This window comes from Meles meles, chromosome 20, assembly GCF_922984935.1.
Source record: "Meles meles chromosome 20, mMelMel3.1 paternal haplotype, whole genome shotgun sequence".
Lineage (NCBI taxonomy): Eukaryota > Metazoa > Chordata > Mammalia > Carnivora > Mustelidae > Meles > Meles meles.
In genome coordinates, this window is record NC_060085.1 from 35,477,365 (window position 1) to 35,492,814 (window position 15,450).

At 38.7% G+C, this 15,450-nt stretch overlaps 1 pseudogene; it reads left to right on the plus strand.

Moving 5' to 3' along the window:
• The window catches only part of LOC123932219, a 59,415-nt pseudogene extending 54,193 nt beyond the window's left edge, over positions 1–5,222 (plus strand).
• Positions 5,223–15,450: the final 10,228 nt, after the last annotated feature.

Consider the following 15,450-nt stretch of genomic DNA (forward strand, 5'->3'; position numbering starts at 1 on the left):
GCATCTATTATTTATTTTACCCAAAATGTCACAGACCTACTTATCTAAAAAAAGAAAACCTTACCCAAATGGGAATCTACATGAAGTGACAAACACCAAATGGTTTGGGACTGCACTCTGCATTCTGAAAGGGTCTCTAATACTGCTAGGCTCAATGTGAAGAATAAATATTTACTTGAAAAAAGTTCTACCCACACAGTAAGCATCGGTGTCAGGGATGATAATGAGAATAATCTTTTAATATCACAGGTTATGTTTGGTGAGCTAACAGAAAAGATGCTTACTGAAATAAACTAAAAATATTAAAATATTTTCATCACCGCGCTCTGCTACGTGAAACTGATGTATAAATACAGTGTTAGTTGAGGTGGGTAATTTTACTGAGAGCTTCCCAACCGGGGTGCCATGGGTGCACTGAAAGTGTGCAAGGGGGGGCGCCTGGGTGGCTCAGTGGGTTAAGCCCACTGAGTTCGGCTCGGGTCATGATTTCGGGGTTCTGGGATCGAGTCCCACATCGGGCTCTCTGCTCACCAGGGAGCCTGCTTCCCTCTCTCTCTCTCTCTGCCTGCCTCTCTATCTACTTGTGATCTCTCTCTGTCAAATAAATAAATAAAATCTTAAAAAAAAAAAAAAGTGTGCAGGGATGTGAATCCCTATAAACTTCAGGGCTACAGATTGGGAGGCCCCCAACCATGAACAGCTTCTGGAAGCTTGTACATAGTCTATGTATGTCTTGACATGAAAATACTTAGAAAGTGCTGGTCCCCACTATGGACTATTACATCAAAAAAAAAAAAAAAAAAAAAGATACCCAAATGGTCACATATACGAAGCTTGGCCAGGACCCTATGAAATAAAGTTTGTTTATAAAAGTGTTCTTAGCAATCACAGATTCCATTTGAAGGGAAGAAAATATATTTTTCCCCCAAAATCTGCATCCAAGATTGAAAAAAACAGAGTCCATTTTTCAGCTTTGGGGTGAAACTTCCTATCTGCGGGAATGCAGTGAGGGTCTGGAAATGGTTCCTTATGTGACCAACATAGTCAGGATGGTGGTAATTTTGTGACCGTCTCATTCCTAATTCACGTCTGGAGCCTGGCGAAGATGTTTTGATCCTCACAAAGATGAATGAAAAATATGCCCCTGATCGAGGATCTTGATAGGCTGCATACCTCTTCACCTGGAAAATATCACTTGTGACAAGCTCCATAGGCTTTCCTAGGGAAAGAGCTTGAAAGCCACCAGGAAATCCAACCCTGGCTGAAAGACACTTGATGTTGATGGTACGTGACATCAGTAGTATATATAGACACATTTTTTCATTCTAAGCAAAGGGAGAATAGGGAGGGGGGATAGAATATATACCTTTTGAAAATATAAAGCCAAAAGAGGCCTGATCTATACCTTTCTTTGGAAAACTGGTATGGAATGGTAAGGGTATTTTCCTTCCCAAGAAAACAGTCACGGGATTAAAGGCAAAGAGATCAGTTCTATCCCTTTTCATGAGGGTATTACAAAAATCTATGCAGGGCACCTGGGTGGCTCAGTCGGTTAAGCGTCTGCTTGGTGTCAGCTAAGGTCATGATCTCAGGGTCCTGGGATCAAGTCCCATGTCAGGCTCCCTGCTCAGCGGGGCATCTGCTTCTCCCTCTGCCCCTTCCCCTTCACAAAAATAAATGAAAAAAATCTTTAAAAGCAAACAAATGAAAACAAAGTCTATGCAATGTTTCTGAAAATATGCTACCCATTGTTCAGAGAGCTTCCGTGGCAGCCCTATTTGTCCCAGGACATGATCACCCCTCACGTCCCGGCCAATCCTTGCCTTCAGCACTGTCTTACCTGACTCTTCAGTAATGCATGTGGCCCAGTCCTAACAGGAAGTGCTGAAATGACTGATGGATTCCACAGAAATAGAGACATGTTTTCTCCTGGTGTGACTTGTCTTCAAGCAAAGCTTTACGTCTATGGAAAAAAAAAGTCATTAAGAAAACAGCCCTACTCATTTTAATTGATGCATTTTCTCTAAGTAATCATTAAAAAGGCCAAATGATTCAGTGTGTATGAATTCATATTTTTAGTAAGGGTGTTTGACTACTCCATAGATCTCATTCGCTGCCTAATTGGTCCTTTACAATATTTTGATTTATTATGATTAAGTGAAAACTAGGTAGACTATTAATTGATTACAAACAAATTGAGTAAACCCAGATATTAATAACAATAGTAGAAAAAAAAAGTCGTGGGTCTACATGCTAAACAGAGAAGCTCTGATACAAAGTTTTATTTTCTTTGAGGTCAAGTACACCAGGAATTAAATGAGGTAGCTTCTGGGTTGAATTCTGCCTATCTAAGTATTTTCTTTGGATTGTATAGCATTTTTATTTTTATTTTTTTTTAAGATTTTTTATTTTTATTTATTTGACAGACAGAGATCACAAGTAGGTAGAGAGGCAGGCAGAAACAGGCTTCCTGAGGAGCAGAGAGCCTGATATGGGGCTTGATCTCAACACCCTGAGATCATGACCTGAGCTAAAGGCAGAGGCTTAACTGCTGAGCCACTCAGGCGCCCTGTATAGCATTTTTTTTAAAGAAGATTTTATTTATTTATTTACTTGACAGAGAGAGAGATCACAAGTAGGCAGAGAGGCAGGCAGAGAGAGACAAGGAAGCAGGCTCCCCGCCAAGCAGAGATCCTGATGCGGGGCTCGATCCCAGGACCCTGGGATCATGACCTGAGCTGAAGGCAGAGGCTTTAATCCACTAAGCCACCCAGGCGCCCCCTTGTATAGCATTTTTAAACAAACTGAAATTAGCAACTAAAATTTGAAAAGCAAGAGGTTTTACATTAGATCAAGGCCATCACTAATTTATGGTAAAACATGGAAGGTTCCTGCAACATTAGTCTCATGTCACCTCTTGGCAACACTGAGCCTGTGATCTGTCATATCTGCCTTTAAGCAGGTATGAGCTATCCAGTTTATAAAGTTTCCTACCAGCCTAATTCACTCATTCAAATATTCACTCATTCAGGAAATATTCAATAAATATTTCCTGAGGATCTACCATGTGCCAGAAGACACTTTGCCAGATTCTGTGCTCCAAGAATAATAATGGGAAAATAGATAGTAAATGGGTCCATAAAATTAGAAATTTATAAGAATGCTATGAGATAAAATGTAGAGGGTGTTATGACCATTTGCCAAAGGGTCCTGAATGGTTCTGGGGGGTAGAGGAAAAAGGATTAGAGGTTTCCTGAAAAAGTGGATCTCCGAGCTGAGATGTGGAAGACCAGGAGGGGTTAACTAGGACCACAGTATTCTGGGGAGAGGGAACAGGAGGAGGGAAGGTGAAGAGAGAGCAGACTCTTCAAGGACATAAGAGGGAATTGTTTGAAAGAAGGAAGGCTGACTCAGGTGCACACAGGATCACGCCAAGAATCTTGGGGGTCATGTTAACATCACTGGCCTTTGTCCTTAAGAGCAGTGGTACACACTGAGAGCTTTCTCCGCAGGTATGTAGTAGGAGCACTGTTTTAAAAATACCATTCTGATTATTTATTTATTATTTATTAATAACATTCTGATTATTCTGATCTGGAAAAGGGTTAGTAGGGGGCAAGTACAGAAGCAATGGACGATGACATGCACTAGAGTTGACCTTATAGAAAAGACTTCGCAAATTGACCTGGATGTTACAAACCTGAATGACACTGGAAATGGCACAGGACCATAAAGAAAGACCTTTGATGTGCTGCTCTAGATCGACTTTCCCTGCTGTGCCCCCAGGAGGCTGACCCACATGGACTTCATCCGCAGGCTCCCTCACCTGCTATGTTCTGATTATATTCAGAAGACAAGTATCCCCAGCAGGAGATCAGAGGGTAGCATGAGAGAGGTCAGGCCATTTATCCACCCAGCTCCTTCCCTGCTGGATTGTTAGTGGTTACGTTCTTCTTCCAAAGGGCCTGGCTCCTGTTGGGACTGTGCACTCTTTCTGTTTTCCTTAATCTCTCCCCTTGCCCTTCTAGCTAAGGGGCAGTGATGACTTTCCACTGTTGTTGCCCAAACAAGGATTCCATAACTAATTGTTAATTTCCCTTAACTTCTGCCCACACATCTCTAACCCCTTCATTTAAAGATTTATTTTATCTCTTTTAGAGAAGAGGGGGGCACATGAGCGTGGGGGAGGCAAAGAGGGAGAGAAATTCCAAGCAGACTCCCGCTGAGCACGTAACTTAACATGGGGCTTGATCCCAGGACCCTGAGTTCATGACCTGAGCAGAAACCCAGAGTAAGGAACTCAACCGCTTAACCAATTGAGCTACTCTGACACCCCATCTGTCCCTTCATTTAAACTCTTCTTGGGTACCCCCATTTCAATGTGCCATTTGTTTCCTGCCAGGATCCTTGACCTAAACCCAAATTATGAGCATTAGTTGGAAATTGGTCCAGCTAGGTGTTTTTAAATCTCCTAATCCTATGGCATGCCTGCGTGGCTCAGTGGGTTAAGCAGCTGCCTTCCACTCAGGTAGTGAACCCAGGGTCCTGGGATCAAGCCCCAAATTAGGCTCCCTGCTCAGTGGGGAGCCTGTTCTCCCTCTCTCCCTGCATTGCCCCCTGTTTGTTCTCTGTCAAGTGAATAAATAAAATTAAAACAAAACAAACAAACAAAAAACAGTCCTCCTAATCCTAGTATCTTTAAAGGTAAAGAGACAGAAGAAATGATAATAAAATCACAATGACAAATCCGAAAGAAAAGCATTTAAGATGCATCATTCTGCCTGCCCTCTCTCCTATAAAGAGGTCAAGAATGTCTCAAGAACACAGAAGCACAAAGGAGCCATGTGGAAAGGGAATTGCAGTAGATACTGTTTTGTGGTAAACATTGTTTCGTAGTGGATGCTGTGGTGTGTTATGTACATAAAAGTGTAATGGAGGAATTGAAGAGAATAATAGATGACAGTGAAATTACCAAAGAGGATGATGCCTTGTGGCCTCCCCCTGACCAAGTGGGCCGGCAGGAGCTTGAAATTGTCATTGGAGATGAACACATATCTTTCACAACATCAAAAATTGGTTCTCTTATTGATGTCAATCAATCCAAGGATCCAGAAGGCTTATGAGTATTTTATTATCTTGTCCAGGACCTGAAGTGTTTGGTCTTCAGTCTTATTGGATTACACTTCAAGATTAAGCCAATCTAGATTGAAAACTGGTGTAGACACAAGGGGGTTGGGAGTACCTGTTTTTTTTTTTTTTTTTTTTTTTTTTTTTTAATACAAGGCCAAGGACTGACTTTCAGCCTTCAGTCACTTGCCTTTTTTTTTTTTTTTAAAGATTTTATTTATTTGACAGAGATCACAAGTAGACAGAGAGGCAGGCAGAGAGAGAGAGAGGGAAGCAGGCCCCGGCCAAGCAGAGAGCCCGATGCGGGACTCGATCCCAGGAGCCCGAGATCATGACCCGAGCCGAAGGCAGCGGCTTAACACACTGAGCCACCCAGGCGCCCCAGGGAGTACCTGTTTTTAATTACCATTATTAGGAAATCTTTGTGTATATCAGGGCAATATTTTTTATAAACCATAAATGACTGTCTTTAATAAATATATAGCAAAAGACAAAAAAAAAAAAAAAAAGACACCCTCTTCAGGCCTGAGCCTCCCTCCTCCTCAGTTGCTGGGAGTGTCCAGGGCACTCCAGGCCACGTCTTTCCTCAAAGAAAGCCTGCATACAATGACAGACTGATGGCCTAGAAAGGTCCAAGGATGTCAACTGTGAATGGGCATCCCGGCTTCACCACACCCTCTTCTGCCTAACCCTGCTTTGCAGCCCATCACAGGTGTGGACCCAGGGGCACTCCCCAGTAAATTTTCTACACGCCCACTTGTATTTCGCAGACTGCTTGTGGAGTGATCTGATGTTGGACAGGTATTATGAACCACTTTCTCACACAGAGGTAAACACTTCAAATGTCAGAATTTTAAGTTGAGGTAGGATAACCAAAAAATAAGGTGAGTTGTATAAGCTTTCCCACAGTGTTGATAGTTTGGATATGGATTTCTATGCTAGGAACTAGAGGCAGCCACTTGTCTTTTTATGGAGGTTACTGACACATAAATCCTACGTTAGAAGAACAACATGCGAATGGTTTCGGAAAGTAGTATGATTTTAAGGCTGATAGAGATAAACGACTTCTTGAGAAATGTGCTCAGTCGGCTGTGGGAAGGGGCAGACCAAGGTGTCTGGTATGGTGTGTATTTCCCCAGGATACTTGTCAGTTTCGCCACTGTTTAATCAGCTCTTGCTGTATACCAAGCATCATGCTAAATGCCCCATGTGCATTGTCATATGTAATTCTTAAAATAGCCATTTGTAGATTATCTCATTCTCCCTACAAGTGCAGTAGAGGAGCATTGAGCCAAAAGTATGTCACTGTGTGTTCCAGTCACTGACCCACCCTGGGCAGTGGCTTCCACAGCTGAAAATGGGCATGACAGCTGCCTACAGGTGTGTGTTGGGGACTACAGGAGATACAACAGGCTTAGAGAAATGCTTTCCAAGGTAAGTTGTCGTGCCAACATGACAAATGATAATCGGTATAGTTTATGTGGGGGTGAATGGTGAGGGAGTGTGTGTATGTTGGAGAAAGAGAGAGGGAATTGGTATTCAGCAGATTAGCCAGCTAGCTGGCACCTTCATTTCATCCATGAGCAAGAGGGACAGAGGAATCACATTTTCTATTTCAAATAATTATTTGACACGAACAAGATGATCATATGCCATTAAGAAGAAAAAAACTGGGGCATCAGAAAAAAGACAGAGTTGAAATGCTTTCTAGAGAACATTATGCTAAGTGAAATAGGTCAGTCAAAGAAAGACAAATACCATATGTTTCACCCATATGTGGGACTTAAGAAACAAAACAAACAAGAATAGGGGAAAAAAGAGAGAGAGATATCAAGAAAGAGACTCTCTCTCTTTTTTTAAAAGATTTAATTTTTAGAGAGAGAGAGAGAGCACACGCACACCTGAGTAGGGAGGAGAAGTAGAGGGAGAGGGAGAAACAGACACCCCGCTGAGTAGGGATCCTGATGTGGGGCCTGATCTCAGGACCCTGGGAACATGACCTGAGTCAAAAGTAGACACTTAACCAACTGGGCTACCCATGAGCCCCCAAGAAACAGACTCTTAACTATAGAGAACACACGGATGGTTATCAGAGGGGAGGTGGATGGGGAGATTGTGGAAATAGGTGATGGGTATGAAGGAGGGCACCTGTGATGAATGCCGGATGTGTTGTATGGAATTGCTGAGTTTCTAAATTGTGTGCCTGAAATGAATATTACTCTATGTTAACTGAAATTTAAATAAAAACTTTTTTTATTATGTTCAGTTAGCCACTGTATAGTACAACATTAGTTTTTGATGTAGTGTTCAACAATTCCCTACTTACGCATAACACCCAGCGCACATCACAACACATGCCCTCCTTAATACCCATCACCCTGTTACCCTCTTCTCCAACCCCCTCCTTTCTGAGACCCTCAGTTCATTTCCCAGGGTCCACAGTCTCTCATGGTTCATCTGCCTCTCTGATTTCTCCCCCTTCAGATTTCCCTCCCTTCCCCTATGGTCCTCCGTGCTATTGCTTATGTTCCACATAAGATGGAACCATAAGAACTTCTCAAACTCAAAACTCAAAAAACAAATAACCCAGTCAAAAAAGGGGCAGAAGACATGAACAGACACTTCTCCAAAGAAGACATACAAATAACTAACAGACATATGAAAAAATGCTCAACATTATTAGCCACCAGGGAAATACAAAATAAACCACAATGAGATACCACTTTACACGAGTTAGAATGGCAAAAATTAACAAAACAGGAAACAACAAATGTTGGTGAGGATGTGGAGAAAGGGGAATCCTCTTACACTGTTGGTGGGATTGCAAGCTGGTACTCTCGAAAACAGTATGGAACTTCCTCAAGTTGTTAAAAATAGAGCTATCCTATGACCCAGCAAGTGCACTACTAGGTATTTACCCCAAAGATACAAATGTAGTGAAAAGAAGGGGCACATGCACCCCAATATTCATAGCAGCAATGTCCAAAACAGCAAAACTGTGGGAAGAGTCGAGATACCCTTCAACAAATGAATGGATAAAGAAGATGTGGTACATACATAAATAAAAACTTTAAAAAAATAAAATAAAATACAGAACATGCTCTCTGCTGTCCCTTTTTCTTTCTAAAAGCAGTATTGGTAATTACCATTGTCACTCAAGGTAGAGTGTCATTATTTCTACATTCTACTTAGTAAACCAGTCCCCATGTTCCCTGCCAGTCAAGAATATGTTCACTTGACAATATTCCACCCATTGTCTTAGGAAAATTTACCTGATCAGAGACTTTCAAGCCCTGCCAGTTCACTGTAGGGTGAGAAAATGCTAATTGCAAAGCCAATCCATTTCTCAGCTGTGTGCTATGGTGATTGGTGGGATTCATATTAGCTTTGTAAGAAATTCAATATGTTTCATTTCTGTCATCTGGAGTACTGGTTCACTGGGAAACATTTATAACTAGAGCTGGTGTTCATATGCAGGCTATGGAAGAAGGAGGCAGCTCCAAAGGGGGAAATATGCTGAAATCCTGCCGGCATAAATTTAAGTTAATGTTACTAACTTGGTGGATAGATCATTGTTCACAGGCCTGGGTGTGTCTTAGATCCTGAATTATAGGGAGAGGAGCACTGGTTTCTAAGTAAACTTCAAATGCAAATGCAACACAGAAATCTCCACAGATTCTGTTCTGATATGAAAAGAGATGTCTTCGAGAGCCTTACAGAAGGCAGTGCATGAAGTTGTAAGACCTGCCCTTCATCTGATACTATGAATGAGAAAATCTCAAAGATGATGTTTCCGGAACCCTGGGGAGAGTTTAAGATTTTTAACATATGTTAACTCCATAGTTTTGTTTACATCTAGACCGAAACCTCCCTTACCAAAACCCCCAAAAAACAAAAAAACAGAACTTTTTGATCTGGGAATGGCCCATATCCTCCATCATTCATTAATTTATTAAAAATACAATCTCCAAGCATCTACTATATTCTGGGTTCTGTTCATAGGCTCAGTACTAAATTAATTAAAATTAATTAAGATTAATTAAAAGGATAAGCCATAATTTTTTACCCTCAAAGGGTTCACAGACTTGAGATTCATGATGTTAAGAAAAGTTTCTCTTTTCTGGACAATAGATATTTCTTGACACCTTTCTCATGACAGTTACAGTGGGAGAATGGAAAGAATTTAGGAAAGATGGAGGGAGAAAGGAAGAAGAAAAAGAAAAGTAAATCAACCTGATCACAGCTGCTTAAATGAAGCAAAATCTTGACTACAGTTGTTCCAGAAGTAATGAACTCCGTAACACTGTTGGATCTTTGTTTCACCTTCCCCTATCTAAAACACCGCCCCCCTTGTGACAATTTCCAGAAATTAATGACTTTTTGCAAGCCTTTCTCAAACACTGTTTTTTGTGGGGGGAGGGGAATCTAACTTAAGTATCATTTAGAAAAACGTTAGCTGACACTGGGTCCATATCCACTCATTCTTGGCTAAAATTAAACACATAAATATGTAACAGGTGCCATGGCCACAAAATCCTAGATCTGTGAGACCAGCTCCAGCCTCCTTAGAAAGTAGTTGTAATTTTTTTAAAATTTATTACTCAGCATAGTCCTGTGCACCGCTCCTGAGTTGGCAAATAGGCAGATAAAAGCATGTTCAAAATCATAAGTCGCTAGGGAAATTCAAAGCTATTGAATTTCACTAGACATCTAGTAGAATGGCTAAAATCATAATAAAAAGAATTCTGAGACTACCACGGGTTAGCGAGGATGGTCAGGAATTGCAATGTGACTGCTTGGGAATGCAAGAATGTACAGCTGCTTTGGAAAGCAGCCTGGTAGTTTCTTGTAAACTGTGACATACATTTACCATATAACCCAGCAATCCATTTGACCCAAATATCTTTCGGTTGATGAAAGAATAGCAATTGCACTACTGGGTATTTACCCTAAAGATACAAACATAGTGATCCAAAGGGGCACGTGTACCCGAATGTTTATAGCAGCAATGTCTACAATAGCCAAACTATGGAAAGAACCTAGATGTCCATCAACAGATGAATGGATAAAGAAGATGTGGTATATATACACAATGGAATACTATGCAGCCATCAAAAGAAATGAAATCTTGCCATTTGTGACGACGTGAATGGAACTAGAGGGTATCATGCTTAGTGAAATAAGTCAATCGGAGAAAGACAACTATCATATGATCTCCCTGATATGAGGACATGGAGAAGCAACATGGGGGGTTAGGGGGATAGGAGAAGAATAAATGAAACAAGATGGGATTGGGAGGGAGACAAACCATAAATGACTCTTAATCTCACAAAACAAACTGGGGGTTGCTGGGGGGAGGTGTGGTTGGGAGAGGGGGAGGGGGTTATGGACATTGGGGAGGGTATGTGCTATCGTGAGTGCTGTGAAGTGTGTAAACCTGGCGATTCACAGACCTGTACCCCTGGGGATAAAAATACATTATATGTTTATAAAAAAAAAATTAGAGGGGGAGGCGAACCATAAGAGACTATGGACTCTGAAAAACAACCTGAGGGTTTTGAAGGGTCAGGGGTGGGAGGTTGGGGGAACAGGTGGTGGGTAATAGGGAGGGCACGTTTTGCATGGAGCACTGGGTGTTGTGCAAAAACAATGAATACTGTTAAGCTGAAAAAATAAATAAATTAAAGTCTGACTCAAAAAAAAATGGCAACTGTGGAAAAAAAAAAAAAGAAATGGGAAAAAAAAAAGTTGTGGCACATCCATACAGTTAAATATCACTGAGCAGTAAAAAGAAAGTGAACTGCTGATACATATAACACAGATGACTATCAGATGAATTATGGCAAGCAAAATAAGCCAGACTCACAACGTTAAGGACATATGATTCCACTTATATGACGTTATTACAAAGGCAAACAGTAGAGACAGAAAACAGATCTGGGGGTGGGGGAAGCATTGATGACAAGGGGAAGGAGGAATTGGGGAATTCTATAACTGTTCTACGCCTTGATTACAAATGGGGGCAATAGCCTATATTGCTCAAAACCCACTGAAATTTACACTACAAGTGATTCCATTTCATTCCATATAAATTATACTCCAATAAACCAGACTTAAAAAAAAGAGGGTAGGTGGCAAGCACCAAAAACATTCTTGAGAGTTTCTTCTATTTTCCCTTTTATCTGAGCTCCAAGGATATCATTAGTTCTTTATAGGCAAACATAGCTCAGAAGTTTACTTTCTTCCAGGATTATTCATTTAGAGTTCAGTTACACCCATGAGCGTACCCAGTGGAGAGCAATAAATACCATTCTCATTGAACGGAAAGAAAAAAAGAAGTGAATATGAAGTATGAATACACAAAGTTGAGAAAATGAATAGCAAATTTCCTTAATTTTCTTGCTGACTAGGTATTGTGAGGAGAAGAAGTCAACTAAAAAATGCGAACAATATACAGAAGTGATGAAAAAAGGGGGAAATGTCATAAGTTAGAATGAAGAGAGGTCTAAAAGAGGGTATAGCATGAAGAATCTAGAAATATTAGCAACAGTTACAGGCAGAAACAAATACGTACAAGCTAGAAACACTTTCAATTCCACTTCTTCTGATTATCTGGTTAGACAAAACCATTGTATGCCATGTATATCTCCCTTTCTAGCTGTAGCTTCTAAAGTCAAAGAACCACCTCTATGCTTTTTTTTTTTTTTTTTTTTTTTTGCCAGTAGTTGCTCCAGTTTTCATTCTTCCCAGCAGTGCACAAAAAGTCACTTTTTTCCATATCCTTACCAACAGGTATGTGTTGTCTTTCTGGTGACAGTCATTCTAACAGGTGTAAGTTGACATATTGCACACAGAAGTGTGTCAAATCAATACACTGGATACCTTAAACATGCACAATGTTATATCAATAGTATCTCCATAAAGCTGGGGAGGAAGAAACCTAAGAAAAATCTGGAGTAGTCTTCCCAACATTAATGTGCTTATGAGTAAGCATCCTATGGAAGGACCTGCAATGACTTCAGGTTCGCAGTCTCAGAGAGGCTGCTCTGGCCAAGGTCTCTAAGCCACAGTGATCAGGATACTAGCTTCCAAGAAACAAGTTTTGTATGAGATATATAAATAGGAATATAAACATAAATGTGTGTGTGTGTGTGTGTCTGTTCACATACACTGAAGACATCATTCCATTATCAGGTTGTTCTTTAGAAACAGCAATACTAAAAGACATTTTTAGAGTAGAAAAGGCATAATGATGAGCCCAGAACTTATTCCAGAGAGAAGAAAATAAATGTGATTGATAAAACAATCCTCAAGATAACACATCAGGTATTTAGCAGGACTCAATATACAAATTGATAGAGGCCTTCAACCATATACTCTGTTCCAATTAAACTAAACACATTTCCTAAATTAGCTGAATAGAAAATTAAACTATATTACAAGTAAATGGAAACTAGAACTCACATTTCAGTAATAGGCAATTCACACAGTTATAGAAATAATTACTCATATATAAAGAGTGATTTAAAATAGGATTCCTAGAAGAAAACGTGAGTCTTTATATTTGTAGAGAATGCAAGGTATAGAGAAAAGAGCAATGTCCTATAACATACTGATATTCAAATGCAGCTTTTAAACCTCAATTTAGAAACAAGGCAAGCATTTTTTTTGGAGAAACATATCTACATTTATTATTCAGTATTATAAAAGTGGTAATTTTATTTTCAATTTCAAAACAAAAAAAAATGACTGTTTTAATTTTTAGTTAAAAGCCTTCCCACAAAGAAAACTACAGTCTTCACTAGTGAATTTTACCAAACATATAAAGGAAATAATAATATTATTCTAGATAAGCTCAGGCAGGAAATAGAAAAGAAGGAAACACATTTGAATTCATTTCACAAGTCCATCATACTTCTAGTATTAAAAGCAAAGACATGACAAGAAAAGATAAATCCAGACGAACATCGCTATGAGCACAGATACAAAAATCCTTAACATCAGTGAATTGAATCTAGCTATTTATAAAAATAGTAATACAGTGTGGCCTAGTGAGATTCATCTTAGTTAGGCAAGAATGGTTTAGCTTTAAAAAGAAATCAACGTAATTTATCATATTTACAGACTAAAAAAAAAGTCACATGGTCATCTAGATAGAGGCAAAGAAAGCATTTAACAAAATTCACTATCCAATCAGGATAAAAACATTTTATAAATCAGGAAGAGTAAAAAAGGATCTTCCTGAACTTGATAAAGGGCATCTACAAAATAGTATTTAGTTAATATTCATATATATTTTGTTTCCCCTGGAACTGAGAACAATTCAGGGATGTCCCCCCAACATTTTTGTCTCACATTATATCATATTTCACTGTATGTAATACTATAAGGGAAAACATAATAAATGCATACAGATTGGAAAAGGAAAAGGAAACTCTATTTGCAGATGACATGACTTTCTTCATAGAAAATCTAAAGGTTCTACAAAAATGTTACAAGAACAAATAAATGAGAAACTTCCAGAAAAAAACATAAGAGAAAAATATTTGAAATGTGGGTTAGGCTAAGATTTCCCAGGACACAAAAACCGTAAGTCATAAAAGAGAATTTTGAAAACTAGATAGCATCAAAGTTAAAATACTAAAGGACAGTTTATGAAGATGAGAAGAAAACCACAGACTAGGAAAAAAAATTGCAAGAAGTACGTCTGGTAAAAAATAATTTTATCTAGGATGCATAAAAAATTAATAACTTCAATAACATTATGAAAAATATGATTTAAAAATGGGGAAATATTTTAACACTTAACCAAAGAAGAAACACTAAGGCAAATAAGTACATGAAATAATAATTAACATCATTATTCATTTGAGAAATGCAAATTAAAACCACAATTAGATACCATTACATCCACTAGAAAGTTAAATTAAAATGATTAACAACACCAAGTGTTGGCAAGGATGTTGAGCAGATGGAATCCCATTGATTTACTAGTGGGAATGCAAATGATACAGACACTTCAGAAAAAGTTTGACAGTATCTCATAAAATTAAATATACACTAATCCTATGATCCAGGAGTCCCACTTTTGGGTATTTTCCCAAGAGAAATAAGAATATATTTCCACACAAAGTCTTATATGCAAATGCTCATAACACATTTATTCATAATATTCAATAACTAGATATAAACCTAATCTCCATCAACAGGTAAACAAATTGTGGCATACTTACACAGTGGAGCATTATTTAGTATTAAAAACTGATTTACTGATCAATGCAAAACATCCAAAACAGAATCTCAAAAGACCGTGCTAACAAAGCCAGAAACAAACAGTGCTTACTTCCAATATAGACCATATGCCAGGTCCTATAACAAACCTCAAGAAACTCAAAAGGACAGAAACAATATACAGTATGTTCTCTGACCATAATGTAATGAAATCAGAAATTGATAACTGGAAAATTTTCTAAAGATGTGGAAATTAAACCACAGACTCCCAAATAACCAGTGGATCAAAGAAGAAATCAAGAGAAACAAAAAATATTTTGAGACAAGTGAAAGTAAAGACACAACTTACCAAAACTTACATGATGCTGCTAAAGCAGTGCTTAGAGAAAAAATTGTTAGCTTCAAATTCCTAGATTAAGAAAGAATGACATCAATAACCTAACATATTACCTTAAAACACTTGAAAAAGAAGAGCAAACTACATTAAAGCAGGCAGAAGGAAATAAACAATGAAGAATAGAGCAGAAGTTGGTAAAATGGAGAATAGTAAAATAATAGAGAAAACCAGTAAAACTGAAACCCCATTCTATGAAAAGATGAACAAAATTTATAAATCTTTAGTTAGGTTAACCAAGAGGAAAAAGAAAAAAATCCCAAATTCTAGAGTCAGAAAATAAGAGGGGGATATTACCCCTGACCTTATAGAAATGAAAACGAATATTAAGGAAAGCTACAAATAATTACATGTCAACAAATTAGATGATTTAGGTGAAGTGGATACACTCCCAGAAAGATACAAATTACTGAACCTGACTCAAGGTGAAATAACGATTTTGATGAACCTATATACAACAAGTGAGAAGACTGAATTAGTAACCAAAGGCTAGGGACAAAGACGTAGGCCTGGATGATTTCACTGGTGAAGTCTACCAAACATTTAACGAAGATCAATTCTTCACAAACTCTTCGAAATAACTGAAGAGGAGGGAGCACATCTTAACTCGTTGAATGAGGCTACTGTTATCCTGATACTAAAACCAGACAAAGACATCACAGGAAAACTATAGTCCAATGTCTTTTATGCATATGAAT